General features: G+C 43.4%; 1 pseudogene; it reads left to right on the plus strand.

Moving 5' to 3' along the window:
* The first annotated feature begins 19298 nt into the window (after nucleotides 1–19298).
* LOC115320191 lies at nucleotides 19299–21828 on the plus strand (annotated as a pseudogene).
* Nucleotides 21829–22897: the final 1069 nt, after the last annotated feature.

A 22897-nucleotide genomic window follows, 5' to 3' on the forward strand; every position in this document is an offset into this window, starting at 1 on the left:
GTAACACAGTATTGATCGCCCGTAAAGCAACATGTGGATATCGGTACGCCCACATATACGACATCGCGTGAATGATATCGTAGAACAGCAGGAGTTACCATACGGCAATACGAGAGAGAACGATATTAAAGGTGGATACACACAGAACACAAACGTTCCGCGTTGCAAACACATTCACATTGCTCGAAACGCAAGTGTACGTACGGCACACAGTACACAGAGCCTCGAGCGCTTGAAATGCTAGACAACCACCAAACCATTCAGAATAACTAGCTGGGACAGCCGCGACCTACCTTTCAATGAGAAAGCCCAATAACGACGTGCTCATTGGAGTGATCGTTTTCAAACAAATGTTTATTGCAGTTTTAATGAAACAAAAGTTAGGTTACCGATGTTGGAACCCAAATCGAACGCGATACGTGACAATATCAGTTCGCACGATAAAATAATAAGGATTAATGGGCTTGACAGGTCACGTGCTTCTTACCCGCACATTTATCGATATTGACCCACCTTTCTGGGTAATCCTACGTCGTACACAAAATCCACAACCACACACGAGCACATTTCACCCACCACTCTTCGTCGCCTGTTTCGCAAGATTCACACTGTAAAAAACGACGGGAAAGATACGTGCATTTGCGCCATCAAACGATACGTTACAGACTCGTTTTATGAGACAAGTTTCCATCGTCCACCCGCGCGCGCGAAAGCTCGAGCGCTCGAGCTTCGGAGGCAGTTCGAAGGTTCGAATTCCGAAGGGAGGCGAGCCGAGCGAGCCGCGAGTAGCCCTGGTAGCCCATCGAGCCAGACGAGCCGCTGAGCGAGCCGCCGAGTGGCTGAATCCGCCGATCCAGCCAAGCCTAGCCGAGCCGCCGAGATTACGCCATTGCGCAGCGACCGCGACCGCGCTGACCGCGCCAACCCGGCGAGACAGCGAGACAGCGGCGATGGCGGGACCGACGGATAACGGCTGGTCAAGTTCGTCGCGCACTTTGCTTGTGGATTCCAAGTGAAACCAACGCACTTTCAATCGCTTCGAAAGGTACGTATAGACGACTTTATTACTTGCAGCATTGAGTGCTTTGGTATACACAGATCAAAGAACACTGAAGGACAGAAGGGATACATGATGTTTTGAAATCGCAGCTTATTTGAACGCATGCGTCCCCTGCTGAAAGCGTCTGGCTGTGCTCTGTTGCAGTCGTCATTTCGACTGCGTGTACTCTGATGTAACTTCAGTCAGTGTTTACACTCGGCTAGCTATCACTCGGCTTGTTATCTCGTGTGCGAAACAGACGTAGAAACCAGCGCCTCGTCTCTTTCGGATATTCAACCTCCAGCCCCCTGGCTCCCAGCGTGCTTACCGGCGCAAACCGTTCGACGTGTTGGATTCGTGGGCTCGTTCGAAGAGGCGTTGTTTAACGCTCGCGAGTCGCCGAAGTGTTACCGGAGCTTCTCTTTACGAAAGTCGCGATCGACGCTGGGCTCTGAGCTCGTACTTTTTTCTTCCCTGGTAGACTAAGAGTGCCGACCATTCATCTGTGGTGCCGACTGGCGCCGTACGAAGTTGAGAAAAGCTAGCGAGTCTGTCAGATTTTCGTGACGCCGCCCAACTGCTCTGCTACCGGCTGCGCTCAAAGAGTAAGGTAAAAAAAAAAAACGCGTTTTTTAATTTTCAAAAAATTTTTTTTTTTTGCCATGTTTTATTTTAGTCGCCGCAAAGTAAATCGCGGCCGTACGTCGGTTGACTCCCGATTACTGTCTCTACATCGTAGATTGTCTCACCACAATGGTGCCTCGTTGGTGTGATCTTATTCTGATATCGTTACATCTTGCTTTTTCATCTTGGCACACTTCTAGACGACCTTCTACACGTTGCACTCCTTGTCGACATGTCGCTGGTGTTAGAGACAAATCTGAAGTCGCTGTTTGCTCACTCCTTGGTCCACATATTTCCTGTTCAACATCAGGTATCTGAAGGAGGCGCCATGAAACCCTGGAGTTTGTTTAGAGGTACCTCAACATACTGTATTCAAGTGTCGTTTTGTGTGTTATAGTTTCCTACAAAACCAAATTGCACTTTGTTCGTAATATACCCTATAACTGTTCACTACAATTAAAGTTGCTATGAAACATTGGCCACGAGAGGTGACTCGACCAACGCAGCCTTGTGAATAATGAGTGTTATGCACATGTGTTCTACTTTTCGCACAGGTACTTCAGTTAGATAAACCCCAGCAAAGGCAGCAAGACAGTCTCATGGGGTCACACCAAGGATAGGTGTATTCCTGCTCGAGTCCCGAGTCTTGTCAACAAATTTCACTGAACATAATGGTACATTCCGTTTCCTTAACTTTTTCTTCTGAAATGTTTTTTTTTTTTTTTTATTGTTGCTTTTTTCTATTGAAAAAGGGGTAGTACAACGTTTAAACACCCAATGTTTTTTTTTTTTTTTTTTTTGTAAAATGTGTAGTACATCGTTTAAACACCCAAGTGTTCATAAATGGTCTCTGTACCAGACAATAGGGTGTCTTATACTCTGTTTCATACTTAGCGTGCAACGCTGTGAAAGGTACTAAAGTGGTGCGCATGAAAAAATAGCAAAAGTGTGACTCCGCGCGTTTCGTGGACGAGTGGTAGAAGGCGCTGCTCTGGCGATATTGACGTCTCGGTGGCCGTGGTTTGAAGCCATTTTACGCGCAAAGATTTTTGGTTTTTTTTTTTTTTTTTTTCTTTTTTAGACATACTTTTTGTGCAAGATTGTGCGCATTGACGAAGTGCATATCTCAGTTCCTCCTTCTTGAGTTTTATTTATAAGTCGCCGAGAGGCCAGATTTCTACCATCTGGTCTGCCGCTTTGCAAGTGTTATTTGCCTCCAGCACCGAGTTATATTTTCTTTCGTGCAGCGTGGAATGAGGAATCGCCCTGATAGCGGCCTTGTCCCAAAATTTATAATAAAACGTTAATCGACAATAGTTGTGGCCTGTACAGTTTATTTTGAAATAGCTGTCAAGGGTAGGAATCTCCCTCTCGGAGCACTTGCGATGCACCTTCAGGCGAATGGCGTTCTGTGTGAACTCGTCATGCTTGACTGTCCCCGTGCTCGAAACTTTCACGTTGCGAGGTCTTTGCTTCGGGGACGCCACCTTGCCAGATGGGCACTGCGCCTTGCACTTCGCGACAGTACAGGGCACACTCCAGTGTCGTTACTGGCCGTCTCCAGGACTTCACGACCGAATTCTCCGGGGAATGTGTTCTTATACTCCCGTACACATTGGCGACCATCTGCTTGCACTCTTTCAAGATTTTCGCACAACGAATCTTCGAAAACATCCGAGCAGAGAGGTACTTGAGCTTGCTGCATAAGACGCCATCTTCTCAAAACCAGCCAGTGCCACACAACCCGAAAACCCACAGCGGCTGCCACACGGATGTACACGAAAACAATTTAAAGTGGTTTACATTATCTTTTCCTTTTTCTTGAAAAACATTTGTGCTCCGTTGAAATCATAACGCCACTATCAGTTACTAGCCCCGAGGAGGCACATTTTCCGACTTTTAAAAATTTTTTTGCAGGGGACGCACTATCTTATGGGGCGAACGTAGGCACTGTCAGCAATGCAAACCGGTGCGCTAGCTTTGACTGCGTTGCACTCTATGTATGAAACAGGGTATAGGATCGCTTCAGACGGGGCAACCTTTCCAGCAATTTTGGGGCTGCTGGCGGGTTGTTCCCTAGTTTTCCCTAGATCGACACGAATTGCTGAGATTGGGTCCGGCTCGAAGCGGACGAGCAACTTTGACTACTCGGAGATGTTTGAAGCGGCAGCAGCCAATCAGGAATGCAATATTTTCACGTGACACCCCTGTGGTCGTGATGATGAGAACTGAGGACTTAGTTCAGGTTTGAAATGGATCATTTTTGAAAATAAACTGTTTCAAAGAGATGAGTTAGTATTCTCAGTGCAATTTAAAGATATAAAAACATGTTTTTAGGATATAACTGTGTGTCTAAATACTGTAAGAAAAATAAAATTTCATGATGATGATGGCAAGTCGTAGCAATTCGGTTGCTGCATGTGAACGCGGGCGGCCCGTGTTGCTGGTGTTGCGACATGAAGTTGCTGGGCGAAATTGTTCCGTCTGAAGCGGGCTTTAGGGAACTGAATTCAAGGGCCGTGGAGCTCTGGGTGCAAGCCCACCTGGAAACATTTTTTTTTTCTTTTTTGCCTTTTTTAGTATTTAAATAGATATATATATATTCATATATACTTTTTTTTAAGTTTTAACATATAGATGCATAATTTACACACTCATTCATTTTCAGAAGCGCTTTTATTCACACTCTGTGGCTTTCTAGTGCTTGCGATAGCTTCTCGGTGAGCTAATGCCAGCTCTGCAAAGGGAGAGGGATCTTCCCACGCTTTGCAGGCTGTAAAGCTGTGGCTTGCACAGCTCTAGTGTGTCACACCTCGCTCACTGGCTCCCTCGCGAAGCATAGGTGCTTCATGAGTCGCGCCACACCGTAAGCCCAAAAAACGGTCGGGTGACAAGCCTGGGACCATTTGTCACTGCACTCAGCTATGGTATGGTGGCATGGTCGGGGCATGAAGCAGGGGTACAGCTTGGAAATGCTGATCTTCATGACATTTTAAACACATTTTTCATTACTTTTGTGTCGAGTTGTCAGCATTCTAAAGGTGAGAAAGCAAGCAGCAGCGACAGCAAGAAAAGAAAAATTTAAGACTGCTTTCACCAATAATCAATTACGAGCACTAGAAAGGCATGGAGTGTAATTAAAACGCTTCTAAAGGTGAATTAGCGTATAAATTAAGTACTTGTGCCTCAAAAATACAAAAAAAAACAATGTAAATATAGTTATAAGGATAAAAATATACACCAGGAGGACTTAAACCAAAACTACATTCTGTAAGTTTGAAATTTGACACCTTAAACCACTTGGTCACCACCCAATTTTATTTCCAGGTCGTTCATCGAGGTATATGAATTTTGTTTGCAGCTGTCGGCTAGAAGAGAGGTTGCCTTATTTTCATTTACTTTACTATTCCCACCAAATATGACAAGTGATAAAGAATAGAACCTCATTTGGTTGGCCGAGGCACTGTGCTTGCATCAAGGCAAACTAGCCTGTCTTGCTGGGTTCATATTTTGTTTCATCACCTGTTTAGGATTCTGTTGTCGCTCATCAAAAGAAGAAAAAAAAAAAAACTAATTCTGACTTATTCTGGTGTGCAGGTACCCTTGGCAGTAAACTCTGCTAAATGGGGCAAAGTAGAGATACTTTTTTTTAGCAAATATGCATCGTTTTAGCAAAATGAGCTACACTATTTGACTAACGTGAAACAGAACGAGCCTCTCCACTTGGGTCTTTTTTCATCTCTCGCAGACACTATTTCCTGCTTTTTGTGGTTTGTATCAGACTTTTGTATTCTGTCCGGCCAAAGCATCTGTGTTACACTAAGACTGAGTTTTTTTAGGATATCTACAGGTATTCTTCGCAGCAAATGGCTTCCAATCAGGAACACGAGTTTGTTCTCGGCCACCGAGAGCAAGTATTTTCAAGGTGAGCTATTGCCCGCCTATATGAGTTTTGTATTTCATTCCTCTTGAATACCATAACCTATGTGTAGTGGTCTTGGACTAGTATTTTGTTGTCTCTCTTCTGCAAAAGCACCCAAGTTTAATTAAGACCGGGTTCTTTCTTTTACATGCAGGTCTTGGTGGCAAGAGCCAGCCAATCAAGGCCAGAAGTTTGTTCTTTGCCGCGCATGGCAAGTGTTTTTAAGGTGAGTGATTGATGCCTATCTGAGTTGTTTGTTTCATTCCTCACAGACACTCTATTTCCTGTCTGTATAGTGGTCTTGTTTCAGGCTTTTGTGTCTCTGTCCGGCCAAAGCATCTGTGTTAGACTAATGTTTAGGATATGTGCAGCAATTCTTGGCAGCAAGTGGCTGCCAATCAGGAACACGAGTTTGTTCTCGGCCACCAAAAGCAAGTATTTTCAAGGCGAGCTATTGCCCGCCTATATGAGTTTCAGCATTCATCAAGGAGCGCAAAATCAAAGCCCGGGGGTTGGCCATTGCAAAAATGTTGACTGTGGGTTCCATTTGAAAAAAAAAACAAAAAAACATTGTCAGCCCGAATTAACTTGGGGGCGGCACGGAGCAAACAAGCCACGGTACGAGTATGCTTGGTTCAGGCGTTTGTAGGGGTTATAGATAACTCAATGTTTTCTAAAAAAAAAATGTTTTTTTCTAAAAGTGTGGTGGTCGAATATTCAGGGATGGGCATTAAGTCGGGATGTTAAGGTAAAAATTTCATCCAAAATTTTGAAGGCCTTGTCCCCCTAGCGAGGGGGCAAGGGCTTCAAAATTTTGGGTTTGCAAAAGGGGTGCGTCAGTATTGACGTCTCATTTTACATCATGCGTCTCCATTTAAAACGCACTATAAATGACATGCCTGAGATTCGTTTGGGTGTACTTCCTCTCAGCAAGTACATGGTTCTGTCTCAAAAAGGTCTAATCTGATGTTGACCGCTCCTCAGGTCTCCACCGACGATTCATCAGGACGAGACCCAACCGGGACACTAGGGAAGAGCGGCTTAAGCAAGGGAGGCTACATATACGACAGCTTCTTGCGGACAAGAAACGAAAATAGATAGATGGTGGGTGTTTCATTTGCTATGCCTTTTTGGCGTGCACATTATGTTTGTTATGTTTCAAGATTCCTGCAGAGTTTGGTTTCAACTATTGTAAAATACCGAGCATGCGCCCAGGTCGCAGAAGCGCCTACCCTCTGATTCGGAACGATCCGCAAATAAGCAAAGGGCATACCAGACACCCATCCACCTGTTTTGAGCCGTGCTCAAAATATTGAAAGAGCACATCAAGCGCCAGGTGCTGTGGCGTCTTTGCCACAATAGTGCCAGTCGCAGAGCTGACAGTTCCGTGACTGGCGCAAGCCATGGCATGGCCTTTGGGAACCAGGGAATCGAGATTAAAGAAGTAGCGCAGAAATTGGAGGCGAGTGGTGAAGGTGAGCAGAGTTAACAGAAAACAAGGACGAAGGGAGTTCTATCGCATGAGGCATCTGTGTCCCGTGCATGTAATTTTGAGTGTGCTGTAGGTGGCTACCCAAAAAAATTGTTACTTGGACGTAACTAATCGCAAACCTCTCTTGCAGTTTCCATGGCCCACAAGCCAGCCGGCGCCAGTTCGTTCTCGTTCAAAGGTGAGGATTCTAGATTTTCTAGATTGCTCTGAAGCAGCAATACTGAAGCCAGACAAGCGGTACGGCATATTTAATTGACAGAACGACTGGGGACGCTTTCACTGAAACTTGTTTTGCTGCAATACACGTGCTTATTGCAGCAAAACAAGCTTCAGTGAAAGCGTCCCTACTCGTTCTGAGCTCCGTTAATTAAAGGTGCCGTACCGCTTGTCTGTCTGGCTTCAGTGTTGCTGTAGGCGACAAAACGTGTGCCCAGTTTCGTCACAAGAGGCATATTATGTCACGCACATGTAATTTTGAATTTATCCGGCTTAGTGTGCTGTAGGTGGCTGGTCAAAGAAATTGGTGCTTGGACGCAGCTAATCGCAAATCTTTCTGGCAGTTTCCACAGCCTAAGAGCCAGCAGGTCCCAGTTTGCTTTTCTTTCAAGGTGAGAATTCCAGATTCCCGAAGCAGGAATACTGAAGCCATACGACCGGTACAGCATTTTTAATTGACGGAGCTCAGAACGACTGGGAGCTGCTGCATTGAAGCTTATTTTTCTGTAATACAAGCGGGCGACATTGACACGTGCCCAGTTACGTCGCAAGAGGATATCTATGTCCCGTGCATGTAATTTTGAATCTTTCAGACTTAGTGTACTTTACGTGGCTACTCAAAGTAACTGCTACTTGGACGCAACTAACCGCAAATCTCTCTTCCAGTTTCCACGGCCTACAAGCAAGCAAGCACCAGTTCGTTTTTCCTCAAAGGTGAGCATTCCAGATACTCTAGTTAGGTGCGAAGCAGGAATAGTGAAGCCAGACGAGCGGATACATATATTTAATTGACCGAGCTCAGAATGACCTGTGGCAGTGGCATTGAAGCTTATTTTGGCACAATCAAATGCAGACATAATTTTGAATCTATCCGGCTTGGTGAAGGATTGCTACTTGTCGCAAACTAATCACAAATTTTTATTTTGCAGTTTCTATATGGCTACAGCTAGCAGGTGCTGTTTTCATTAAGGTGAGGATTTCACATTCTGTTTTCAAACGTCAAGTTTTTGAATGAGAGTCCTAAAGAATTAACTTTCGTTTGCAGTAAATGCCAGATCCTCCAGTTCAGGAATATGTTAAATATATTTGGTATGGATAAGTCCAGTGTTTTGCTTCTTTATTCACAATTTGACAACAGCAACATTTTTTTAATTTATCACTCAGAAATACACACAAGAAGAGACTGCGTTGCAGAGAAATGTTGCGCTAAACGTGATATTCCAACTCGTATATAGTTTTATTGGTAGCTGATATAATATATTGAATTCCAATATCCATAATACGCTGAGTATATTGGAATCGTAAACCCTTATTGGATCCCCATACGACATATGGGGATCCAATAAGGGTTTATACGGTATTGGATTCCAATATTTTCAGCGTATTATGGATATTGGAATCCCATAACAAATCCTTATTGTAATACAATACAATAAATGTAATGTTTTCCAACACAGTGTCTATATTGTATTGCAATACAATAAAAAGATATTGTTTACCAATATCCATAATACGCTGTTTATATTGGGGTTTTCCAATAGGGCTGCATCTTATCTACACACCATAGTCCATTTCGCCGCGTGTTGATTCAGCGGAATAGTTTATCCGTTTCGCCTGATGCCTACTATTGCTCTTGGCTTGTCACTTCTCAAATAAACGAGGGGTTGTCACAGCTGCCACACCTCCCTCTCAGAAATAACCATCGGAAACCCATTGAGGGTGATATTTGTGGTATTTTGAGACATTTATGGTGTGATGGTTTGATGGATTGATGGTTTTAGAATGTCACGGTTAGGTTCTGCGTTTAGTTGATTATGTGATGGGCAGTCGTGTTTTGGGACGTCTGACGTCCGGCTGGTTTGGCGGTCTGTTGGTGTAATGGTCAGTGTGGATCTCTATATTACTTTTGGACTCACGAATAACAAGAATTGCTCCACAAGAAATTATATATTTTACCTCAGGTCCTAATACTTCTTAAAGTATTAAACTTGTAATGTTGTGATATATCAGATGAAGATAGAATATTTCGAGTCTGCATTATGCGTCCGCTAGGATTTGCTATGCTTGGTCAGGGATAGGTTTGCATGGTTTCGGTCATGCTGCATCGCAACACACTCTTGGTGTTCTCCGGACCCATAAGAATTACCAAGCAAACTGAACTTACTAGAGAGAGGAATGTGCCCCCAGAATGCTCTAATAAGAAGTATTTTACGAATTTTGCTTCTTTAATCGATGTGTGTAGGACCTTGAATTCATAGTGCTCTGGGATTGCAAGAAACCCCGTGATGTATCTGAAGTAATCGCGAGGGTAGGAGGTCATCATACGAGTTATGATATATATTGACTTATGTTTCAAGTTTTGACGTCATACGCCCGCATCGCTCTCCCTTGGCACATTATGATCCACCCGAAGATGACATGAGTCCAGGCGAGGAGCTAGGCTGCATAGTACGTTTTCCTGACTAAATCTAACCTGCCACAAACGGTTGCAAGACAGACTAAGTATGCTATAAGTATAACTCGAAATCAAAGGTGTCCTGCGAACTACGTATGTTGGACAAAGTATGAGTAGACACCTATGATCGCCTGTGGGCTAACTATGCTGGACTAAGTATTACTTACCGCGAATGGTCGTGAGAACAAGACTTATTGCGAAATCATAATACAATAGAGCACTTAAACAATATTGGCGTCACTGATTATTTTAAGTAATCTTTCAGATCATTCCATTTTGTTATGGTAAGGAAAAAACATGAGCCGTTAACAGTAACAATAGAACATGGGATGTTGATGATCGCCAAGGATGTTCAAATGTCGTTGTAAAAACAATCGGTTCACGAGAAAACTCCATCTGGATTCATGGTGGTAATAATATGTACCTTGAAAAATTAAAGGCGTAATATTCGGCGGCGAGCACTCAGAGTGGAGACGCACCAAGAGCACTTCATTGCAGAGACACTGGAAGGTTGTCTGCAGTTAAAAATAATTAATCGTTAAGCTGAATGTTGAATGGGTTTTCTAAAATCAAATTAAACTGTGACGTATTATTTTAGGACGGCCTCCTTTAACCTATTTATAATTGGGCGACCTTGTCTTTTTTTTTAATATATGTTAAGTTTTTGGAGTTCGAAATTAGCTCACGCGATTAGCTTTTTTTACGAAAAACTATAACTAACATGCAGAATAACATCATTTTGAGGAAACGAAACCTCCTCTCTTAGATTATTCTGCTGCCGTTCGCCTAAATTGAATTGAAAAATCTCAACCGTCATGCAGTTAGCCTTTCAAAATGTATCGCTGCTAGCAAAACGCCCCAAATTCACCTCTTGCCTTTACATTTCTCCAGTATTTATTTAATTAACCAGAGCCAACCGTATTTATATATTATAGAAGGACAACAACAATTATCCTCTCATAGAGCTAGCATCGATACCTTCAAGAAAATCACAATTAAAGCATACTCGTAACAAACCAATTAAATCTCAACCCGGCGGAAAAAAAAAAGAAGAAAACACCTTCTCTATCATTTTTATAATGAAAACCGTCGATTTTACTCGTGAATCGCCATAAAAAAAGTTGATTTGAATAATTTTGTATTTCATTTGTATTCGCGCACGTTCCGCTCAATATTGACACAAGGGGACGTATAAGACGGGGAGAGTATGTAGTTTACAGCTCGACATAAAGTGCACAGCAATATATATTATGAAATCAATTTATTTGTAAATTTTTTTTCTCGGGAAATGTTTCACCATAGACTTCTCACTTGTGATGTTGAGTTCTCTTCTATAATTTCTAAGACTGCTAATTTTAATTTTTCTCGAGTTTATTCCTATCGATAGCTCAGAGATGCTTCTAAACTGTACGAGCGCTCTTGAGGACCACCATTATGCGAATTTTGTATGGCAACTCGCGCGCACCTTTCGAGAATCCGCTAGATTGATAAAAAAAGTGTTAATCGCGCCATCATGCACCCGGGCCTTCTGCAAGATGACACGCAACAGTTGAAAGGCTCCCGATAGATAGCTGCACGGTGATTGTGGTTGAGAACGGCTCATTTGAAAAGCTTGCATACCCTTGCTGGTGCTACGACAAAGTAGGGCGAAGCAATTTCTATCTCTTGGGCATTGCACTTTTGGCTTTTGATAACCATTCTCCTGACTTTGGATTGTAAGATAGGTAATTCCACGCCAAACAATCCAAGCCTAAATTCGGCCGTCACGGATTAGCTCAAAAAAATGCGTGTTATTGATGATGTAAAAGTACATTTTCCAACATATTTTGTAATTAGGGTTCTTTTATTTTCTTGACGAGGCCTTGAATTTTCTGAAAAAAACAAACCCTATGGGGCGAGAAAATCAATTTAAAGAAAGAAACTGGGTTTGAAACGAGATGGCAAACTAAACACTATTTGTAGTAGGTCAATATATTCTATAAATAATCCAATATGTTTTGTTACGGATGTCCGAGTATTTTTGAGGGTGCAGATGCGTTAAAATTTATATAAAAATCGTAGATTCAGCTTTATTAAGAAAGAACGCCACCATATAAATATCTTTAACTTATGCGTGTTAGTAGTAAGGGAAACAAAATTTATTTAAAATATTTTTTATAAAAAATTTGTCATTGCGTTTTTAAAAAGAATATGAAATAGTGTGTACATAGCAAAATAACCAGTTCAGAAAATTATAAGCATATTTGGTTTAAAAATATTTTCTGAGCGACTATGGGTAGTCTAGAAGACACACAATAAAAAAATAGAACAAAAATATTAAGTTTCTTAACGAGAAAAATTATTTTTTTTTGAAAATTGATTCATTTCTTGTGATAAGAATATTACAAAATATTCAGTTTTCAAAGTAAAACCAAAAAAGCATACGTTCCAAAGCTGCATACTTAACGCCGATGTGTAGCTTGTAGTAAAAAAAAAGCAAAAGAAAGCAAAAAAAAAAAAAAAACGGAGTTTAAGCGATGTATTATTTTCTAAGGGCGAGGATATATTTGTAACATTAGCCCATGCTCTCATTGGGCAGAGGCCTTTCAGTCCCGGGAGCAGGAGTCAAGATAAACTTCTGTAACAAAAAGTATTGTTTTACTAAAAATACTGTCTGAAAAGAAAATGCATTATTAATTTTCCGTTTTCCTCATTTTGTACATATCTAAATCATGTTTTTTAATAAAAACCCATGAGGATGTTGATGACGCTTTGTCAAAATAGTTTAGGGCGACTTTTCAAATCAAATTTGTCTCTGGCCAGGCGAGCACGACACACGACTCGGAATTATTTCATTTTTTATTTATTTGGTTTCCCTAAAGGCATGCTGATCGCCTTAACTGGGATGGCTAAAAAGGGCGTCCACTGCAGCACGAAGGGTGCTTCATGGCAAATAATTGATGTCGATTTCATCTTCATCGCTTCTTTCATTTCCTGTTCCCCGTGCCCCTCTCAAGGATAGTCACGGCTAACCTCTCAAGCTAACATTCTCGTTATTCTTTTCCGTTTACTTTTTTTATACCCGCACTCTAGTTATCGAGGAGGGTCGCGCGCTTCCGCCTGACTCAAAATATGATCAGCACATACAAATAGAAAGATACAAGTTTAAAATGTGTATATTATTTAGGGAGTGACTTCTCCTTTCCAATTTCGAGCACATTACCACGTGGCAATCAGTGATAAGGCATATCAATGACACGGCATATCAATGACACTGTACTTCGAACGTAGGGCCTATTTATAATGCTCTAGGGAGTCTAGGCGATACCAGCGTTAATTTTGATATCACCAAATTGTCGCAGAAGAAATAAGTGTCCTACACATGTGGAGCATGTAGGGACAATCAAGATATACGTAAGGTTTGAGTCATTTCATGTCTGCGTCTTTTATGGCAATGCTAATAGGGACTCACAAAAGACGCTAATTTGAAGTGAACGTATTATTTCTTCCAATTAACTCACCTTTTCTCTACCAGTAATTGGAAATTAAGTTATACATGATGGGGAAAACAGCTCAGAAAACACGGACTACGAAGAGGAACACACACGACAGGACAACCCATCATGTATAACGTCAACCAACTGACCCAGTTCTCCACCTTATTATGGAAATTAAGTTATTCAGAAATGAGGAGCAGGGCAGATGTATAGCGAAGCACTCACCAGCCCACATCTGGCCAAGATGGGTCAGAGAAATACTGTTTTATATTTTATGGTCACATGTTATAGCTACCAGGTCTCTTACAGAACAAAGGAGAAATCCTTCCCGAAAAAAAAAAATTTCTGGAAAATTCAAACTTCGGTTTTATATATATTAAAATATTACTCTAAATAAATTAATGTAAAAGAAGTATAACTAATCAGTTGTTACGTATGATATATTTGCCTCTGCTAAACGAAAGTGGGTCCGAATGTTGCTTAAATATCCTATATATTCCCAGTATATATATATTATATATCGGGTATTTCACGTCACAACCGCCCTATCAGGGCATAGATGAAAACATTCCTAGGACACCTAAGTACTTCTTTCTAGCTTTGAATGCGCAAACAGGAATGTCGTTCTTTGCTCCTCTACTTCATCTGTGGTGTACTCGCGTGGACGGCCGAACGCGCACTTTTGCGAAGTGGGCTGCCATTGGCAATCTAGGAGCCGTTGTGCTCAACCAATAAGAAAGCGGGCATTTCTTTTGTGTTTTTTTTTTTTTTTTCTTGCGGTTTCAGACGCCGTCGGCTCCGATAATTAGTGCTTTCGCATTAAAAATGCTTTATTTTTATAGTAGTATAGGTGAGGAGGATAAGATGAATTGCGACTACAGAGGTCCCATCGTCCACAGTTTCGGCCCTTTTATTCCGCCTAATAAAGGCAAAGAAATATTATGAAAATTGCCTAAAACATAACTTCAGATTCTTCGCCAAGATCAATAAGTATCCGGTTTCATGGACGATTGAGGGTTCACGAAAACCCCATTAACACAGATTCATAACGGCGGAGGTGTATGATGGTTCTTGTGAAGGTGCAGACGGCGGCACTATGTTGATATCGTCCTCTCCTTCACATATTTGACTATGGTAACTGACCAGGTAAGATAGGTAGGGAGCATATTCAGTTGTCCCGCCTCCAGCGCGAGCTTCTTATCTACGACACACTTCAACATCACGTGCACCTCGATCACGCGCGCGCATCCTAGGCACGCCGCAAGGCATGGAGCGCGTGCCTTCCATGTGCTCATAGGACACATTATATCGTCATCATCCTGTCAGTCAATTGGGAGGTCAATGGCTTCGTTTGTTAACGTATGCAATAATGTTCATAGCTGGCTCAGGGCGGGAGCGCAAGATGATGAACAAAAGAAATATGTATATATTCTGATATATTAACAACACAACATTTCATTTCTCGAACTTTTGCTCAAATTTTGTATGAATTTTAAACTATGTACGACTTGAAATTACGACTTGGTCAATATTTTTGAATTCCGTATGTTTTCAGCTAAAGCAGTGTCCCTGAATTAGAAGGCATCTTTTGTATATTGTGAACAGTTTTACGAATATCATGGCTCAAAGTTGGGTTTCGGGCGCCTACGACACAACCTAAACTACCCGCTAGAGGAATGGCAAAACTGATCATCAGTCGTGTGGCCGAGACGTTACATCTAAAGTGTGATTTGGCACGCGGTACACGCGATCGATCTTAGCTCCACCGCGACGTGGCATAAGCGTTGTTTTAGCTACACTTTCAATCTTGAGTCACGTCACTAGTTTGTAAGCTGCAAGAGCAAACAATATAAACTTTGAACACCATTCCGCATACCTATTTGGAATAGCTTTATCATTTTTGTCCAGGCCACATGACTTTTTAACGTCAAGTCAAAGAAGACTCTCAAAACTACGACCCTCAAATGACACCATATTTCTTATTTCTGATTGATTATGAGTTATTGACGGGATTGCAGAGTTATCAACATCGTAGACATAATTAAAAAGCGGTTCATCTCACCTGCAACACTATTCATCGGTGATCGTCCCATCATGATGACAAACTTTCTTGACAGGTAGTTCGCTTTTGTCACAAGAGCGGAGGACGTATTAGATTTTTTTTTTTTTAAACACCTAAGGCCGGTTGCACCAACGTCGCTTACCTTAACCCAAAGTGGCTCTTTTCTAAGTCGGCTTAGCGTGCTAAACCGAGCTCGGATAAGCACGGGTTTAAATTCCGGTTGGACCAAAGTCAACCCGGCTTTACAGACGCGCCCCTCGCTAAACGCTGGATTTGCCTAGGGAATGTAGGGACAACCAGAGCGAACTAGAGAACGCTCAGAGGGACGAATACGATTGGCGGTAAGGAATCTCGAGATGCAGACAAAAAAACCGGCTGCAGTCGTCGTCTGTTTTTCGCTGTATTTCTTCGGTGAGTAAGGAATTAAAGGTCTCCAATTTCAATCATTTTTTCGCTTAACTTTCAGAAAGTGCCGTCAACGCTTTAAATAAACACAAATGCTCTTCACATCTGTGATTGTGTGTTTAATATCGGCCAATAATAAATATTTTGACAGTGACAGTAGTTTTCGTGCTCACATTTTGAAATAAAGGAGCCATCGGGGGCCCCAAACCTCACCGAACGCGAGAAGGACGCTCTACTCGCTACATCGCTGAAGAGAAAACATCATCGAGAAGTCATGCCTGAGACCGAGGAAATTAAAAACAGTGAAGAACTCGTTACGGCAGCTGTGAAAATGCCCGAAAACCGTCGAATACAAGTTGTCGAGTTGCCGTCGCCGCGAATAAAAGCTATAAAGCAAAATATTCCTAAAAAAACGCAATCACCAGAAAAGTTACGGTTATGGAATGATACAGTTTTCTGAAGCAAGATTGTACTCCATAAACAAGAAAAATTCACCGAAGATTGTCTCAAAACTCAGAAAACGAAAGACATTGACATTTCGCTGTTTTTTTTTTTTAATTTAAGAGCGCCGCAATCTGATGCAAACGGCTGAAGTGTCGACAATCAGCTGATCGGCGAGATCATGTACTGCCACTATTCAACAGGCTGATCGGATTGAAGGATATGCGTTGCAAGTAGAAATAAACACGGTGGTAAATAACAATACGTTACAGTAATACGAAAATCAGTAGAGTAAGTACATACAAATAAGCTCGTTGACAGAACAACCAACGGGAAGACAGATGTGAGCCCCGCAGCTCCGTACGTATCTCGGTTAGGGCTAACATGCACTTAAAGTGGATAGCCAACTTAAAAACAGGGGTCGATAAACACTTCACGCGACAATATTTTGCATCCTTGTCACAATCGAAGGTCATTCTGTCGAGACTCTCACGCGGTTCCAGCTTAGACACTTTGTACAACCAATTTTGTCCGCCGCGTCGACCGCCACAACCGCCACAAACCAGCCGCCATGTTTGAAATCCAGGATTAAGAAACAACCAAAAGAAAAGCGCCCAATGTTGAGCGCTTACAATAAGCGTAGTTTAGTGCTAGGGTTAGTGATAAGCGATTTTGGTGCAACCGAACGAAACCGAAACTTAGCTTAGGTTCCCGGCTAAGCGCCGCTTTGCGCTAAGCGGCGTTGGTGCAACCAGCCCTCAGACATTGTGAAATTGAAGACACTGTACATCCATGCACAAACGCATTCATGCACAGTCTGTTGGCAGTGTGAATACAGCGAACCTTTACAGCGCTGCATCTGGGCGCCCGTTTCCGGCTTGAGCGGCGTCCCCGTCGCCGTAGGTGTAACCGCGCTTTGCATTATGCGACGTTTCCCATAATGACGTCACATGTGACGTCACGTTTGACGTCACGAGGGTCACGGGTGACGTCACGAGGGAGGAGGAGGAGGAGCAGGAGGGAATTTTTTCCGTTACATTTCGCGATAAAATTTCCCCGCTAGGTTTAGCGGAAAAATTCCCCCGTAGATTTTGCGGAAAAAGTGTTCCCCGTTAATTTTAGTCAAAATATTTCCCCACTAAATTTACAAAAACAATTTTCCCGCTAAATTTCGCAAAAATGCTCCAGGCCAGAGTTAGCGGTAAACATACCCCGCCTAAATTAGCAGAAAAATTTTCCCTCCAGCGGAAAAATTTCCCCGCTATAATTAGCGAGAAAGTTTTCAGATAAATTAGGCGGGGAATTTTTGTTTTTGCTGTATTTAGCTGAAAATTTGTTCCCGCTGAATTTAGCAGAGAATTTTCCGGCTATATTTAGCAGGGGATTTTTCCACCGAATATCGCAGAAATGTAGCGAAACTTTTCCGCTAAATGGACGAGGAGCAGGAGAGAAACAGGGGAGGAAGGAGAGGAGGGGAGGGGAGGGAGGAGGGGCATGCCCTCCCTCCTTACCCTAACCTCCTCCTCCTCAAGAGCTGCGCTCTTATTCGGCCTTACCGGGAGTTGTAGACGTGTTTCAGTTTTCTTTTTTTTCTTTTGCTTTAAATTTTTTGACATGGTGAATTTTGAGTTTTAAAATATATAATATTGCGCATCACTCATGTTTTTTTTTTCTTTTCTGAACGCTCAGGAACATAGCTGTCAATGTAGGTGCGTACAACCTGTTTACCAAATGCTATTTTCGTAAATGCTTCCACCATCTCTTTTACTTAATCAAAGATGTCAACGTTATTTGTCCGAGTGTAGTCACGATACCGTCTTGCTTCCTTTTTAGAACATACATTTTTAGATGAGGTTAGTTATAGACTACACATGCACGATCAGATGTGGCTTCGACGATTCAGATAGCGCCACCTCTGGGAACTACCTCAGATACAAAGGCGAGATCAAGTGAGGATTCGTTACTACTGGGCATGCACATGGGACATATGACAACTTAATTGGCTAAGGTTGATGTTAAAAGCAATATTAACAAAGAGCCTGGAGTGCTCACACTTTCGGTGGGGATCAAACGTTCCCAGTCTATATATCAAGATGAAATCACCAGCCAGTATAACACGTGAAATACATCTTATCTTTGTAGGTACATTTAAAGAAAATGTAAGAGCAGTAATGAAAGCTTGGACACAAAAGAAGCACTCCTTAGAAGCACTACTAAGTACCCACAGTTCATAAAAAAAAACATCTCGCAATCCTGATTTTGCTCGATGAGCGTACACGTGAGAATGTCGCTGACAAAGGGGGCGACCCCCCACCCCTGAAACCGCGAGTTCGCCAAGACACATTAAACCATCCAGGAAGAGGTTACCATCCAAGATATAATTCTAACAGTTTCAACTATAATCTTGAAATCCTGGTGAAAAGTAAAAAAAAAAACAATTCCCAGGTAAAAATTTTAATGACGACATTTCTCGCATTGATTGACTATAAGGCGGTTCCTTTCGGAGCTTTCGATTGGTGTAGATTTAGCAGCACTACGCTCATTCGCACTAGCAATCCGAACCACACAGGCAATGTTACAGAACTAGATTTTTATATAATTAAAATGTATATGTGATTTTATAAAATTGTCAGTTAAAATGGCTGTCGGTAAAGATGGTGCTGAATGCCTCTACTTAGCAAGAAACGGCCACCATTTTTATCAATATTTTCAAAACAATCACGTCATATATCTAAATTAGACAACGGTCACTTTGAAATTTTGGCATTTGTTTCGGAACTGCAGCACTAGGATTCGGCAGCACTTTATCCTGGAGACGGCAGCCACCTGCACTTCAGTCACCCCCAGGAAGCTAGGTCAAGTTAAAATCTTAAAGTGGGACTAGTAGCGCGAGTACAGCGGTGTCTCCACTGTAACCATCGAGGACACCGGGTCTTGGACCAGGGAAGCCGTCAGCACCACAGCAGTCGACACCAATGTCCTTACGCTGGACATGGAGACACCTTGTGTAGATCCACATCTCCTTTATCTGTGGGGTGCCAGATGATCACTACCCAAGAGGTGCAAGAATCAAACCTTCAACAGGAAAGTGAAGACAAAAATCCAGGTGAATAGCCGCAAGGCAGAGAAGTACGCCGCGGAGCTGACCAGGCAAAAGTGGTACAACATGGGTGACAGCCTCCATGGTCGACTGAGCTCGGCGAGCACGTGGAATCTCCTCAGGGTACTACTGGACCACAACAATACCGGAACGGCCACGTGAAAACGAATCTTTAAACTCGTGTTCAAGAGCCCTCTCACCACACACGAAATGTTTGACAAGCTGGAGAGCAAGCATATTTGCATCAAACCATCTCAAGCACAATTACCATGCGCGAGCCAACCCTGCTCTGGACGAGCCCATTACAATCTGGGAGCTGGAATACGAGTTGACCAAGATGAAGAAAACGACGCCTCCGGGCCCCTACTCCATCATGGTCAAACTGCTCTACAACATGGACGGCGAATCAATTAAGAAACTAGCGGACCATTTAAACGACAACTACTGGTCTAAAAGCGACTACGCCAAGCCTTGGAAGGAAGCTGACGTCAGAGTCATTCCCAAGCCCAAAAAGGATTTAAGTTTCGACAACCTTCGACCAATATCTCTGTCCTCGTGCCTTGGCGAAGCCTTTGAGCGAATCATCAATTCGAGGCTGGTGGCGCACTTGGAGAAGCAAGGACTACTGTCACACACGCAGTTTGGCTTTCGTTCGCACGTGTCGTCTCAAGACATACTGCTGTGGCTCTACAAGGACCTTCTGGAGAGACCATCAAGGACGGAGGCCAGAACAGTCCTTGCCTTGGACTTCAAATGCGCTTTCCACAACATCACTAACGAGAGACTCCTGTGAGGTCTGGCGAACATCCACGGTGGCTAAAAGACGTAGGATTACATCAAGAGCTTCTTAACGTACAGGACTGCCATCCTGAACATCGGAATTTACACCTCGACTCCATACAAGCTGAGGCCCAGAGGGACTCCTCAGGGCGCAGTCCTGTCGATACTGGTCTTTAACCTCGCAATCAAAGGACTACCAGAGATCCTGAACAACATTCTTGGCATCGAACACGCCATCTACGCCGACGACATCACCATTTGGTCAAAGTCTGGCAGCGACGCCCAAGTCTAAGAAAGCCTCCAGAGATCAGCGAATGCCATGGCCTCGTATCTGAATACTGCGGCCTTCAATGCCCTTTCAAAAGTCGGAACTGCTGGTGTTCAAGAACCCTAACAGCAGACAACCACCTGCGGACCTAAACATCTACATCGACGGAGAGGAAGTACCCAACGCCAAGGAGGTGAGGGTCCTGGCCCGGATCCTCACCCAGTCGGAAAGAAATTTTAGCACCATCAGCAAGTTCACCACTTCCACGATGTACGTCGTCGGAATGCTGAGAAGAATCAGGAACGAGCGGTACGTGCTCAAGGAAAAGGTAGCTACACAGCCGGTATATAACTTCGTTGTCTGTCGGGTCATGTACGCCACCGCGTACCTGATATTCACTCAAACCGAAGTCAACAAGCTAAACCTCATTATTCGAAGAGCTTTTAAATGCGCCCTGGGACTACCAGAGTACGTGGCCACGTAGGACCTGCTCAGCACGGGCCTTTACAACACCATCAAGGCAGTCTGGGAAGCCGAGCGGATGTCACAAATCAAGCGCCTCAGCGAAACACCGAACGGGAGGTGACTCTTGCAGCGGCTGCAATCGGCCACACCGGGTGGCATATTACACTTAGAACCCCATAAAGAACTAACACCAACTGTAAGTGGCAATAGCACGGTGGAGAAGATCCCAAGGAACATGAATTCAAAAAACAACTCCGACAGAAGAAGAGTTTGTGCACGGATCATATCCAGGATATGGAGCAAGAAGCCCGGAACTCTGTACACCGACGCAGTCAACTTGCCAAGAGGCAACACCGCCACCCTGGCCGTGACCGATCCTCGTGGCAACGTGGTCAGGACGGCGTCGGTCTACACGACCCTCAAAGAACACGCAGAAGAAGCCGCAATTGCACTGGCTGCCACAGGTACCAAACAAAAACACATCACCGTCAACACAGTCTCGGAACGGGCGTGCCGCAACTTTTCCAAAAGGCGAAATAGGCGAAATGGCAACGAGAATTCTCTCCAAGGTGCAGTTTATGAGTATGAAGGTCGTCTGGGCACCAGATAACGCGGGTGTTGAAGAGATTGAGGTGGCAAACGCCGCAGCCCCAGCCTTTCATTCGAACCGGGACTCGCCCTCACCTCAACCACACTCCCCTGACAGCAATATGAAGCATAACGAGTAGTTGAAGACCATCAGGGAAGCTATGATGACTCTTCCAGCGCCACCTTCAAAGTCCACCAAGGGAGACGAGCACCTCTATAGAATACTGCAGACAGGAACCATGAAGACGCCGATAAACCTCCATCAATGGTACCCCCCCCCACTCCATCCTTCACCAACTTGTTCGTTTTGCAGGTGGAAGGGGGAACTTGTACCACTTGATGAGAGTGTGTAAGCACATTGAAGGTTTGGACCCGATTCCAAACCCGGCGAAGGACAGCTGGAACGCGGCCCTCCGCTGGAGCGATTGGGCAAGTCAACACCGGTTAGTACGGAGAGCGACGGTGGTGCAAGCCACGATTGAAGTACCGGACTAGGGGCACCCAGCCAGAACTGGTTCCTCGATCAAGATTTCCTATTTCTTTTTATACTCCGTCCCACCCTACGATGGACTAAAGCCCAATGTTGCAGGCCGCCGGGTCCAAACACGAGCCTGTTATAAACTACGCGGTATATTTGCTCCGTCGTATGTATCATTGAGCCAAGAAGCGTCTTGCGAAGCCGAGTTTTTCGTGTGCTTATCGAGCTCTCTCGGCGGCTCCGTCTGGTTGCTACTACAGTAGACTACTGAAGGGATCAAATACTGTCTGGAAGCCATGGGGCGAAGAGAACCCGCGATCAGAACCAGTGGCCATTCAGAAATGATGAGTGGCATAGAGCATTCGACACGGGAGCGTATGTACGGACCATGTGCGGAAGGGAGATGCGGGTCCGGGTACGTTTTAGGTACACAAAACTTGGATTGGATTGGATTGTTATGGCTAAGGCGGAACGCCTTTATATCAGTGTTCCCTGGGCGCCGTACAAGTTCTCCAAACAGTTTACATGTTTACAAAATATGGCAAGGAAGTTTATGAAACTTATTATTATGTACCTCTACTTCACCAATGAAAAATAGCCCGCAGTCATAACACAGAACCATATGCGTTATTAGTGCACTCTTTCGCAATGCGGATGCAAGCTTTTCTGAGGCTGTTCTTCGCCCGCCAGTGTTGGGGCCCTAGACCATCGTAGGGTGAAATGGAGTATAGTCCTCCTCCCCCTATCCCTTTCTTTTCATAAAATAAAATATGTTTTCAACAACAACAACATACATTTAGGCAGAGAAGAGGGTTTAAAGTTTCGCGGTTTATTTTTTGGGGTAAAGAAAATAAAAACACTTCGTCATATTTTTTTTATTTCTTCAGTATAGTTTCTGCGTACTGCGGGGAGGTAATGTACTTGTCGCACAGCGTCATAACTTTGCACCAACAAATGTTAAAAAAGAAGTGGCTCGGACTTGAGTCGTTTAATAACGTTTATCATGTCTCTCTCTCTCTCTCTCGGTCTCTCTCTTTTAAAATAAATTTAACTTCATTTTTTTTTCTTTTACGTTTTTCAAACTAA

This window comes from Ixodes scapularis, unplaced genomic scaffold (genome assembly GCF_016920785.2).
Source record: "Ixodes scapularis isolate PalLabHiFi unplaced genomic scaffold, ASM1692078v2 ptg000378l_1__unscaffolded, whole genome shotgun sequence".
In the NCBI taxonomy this organism is placed as follows: domain Eukaryota; kingdom Metazoa; phylum Arthropoda; class Arachnida; order Ixodida; family Ixodidae; genus Ixodes; species Ixodes scapularis.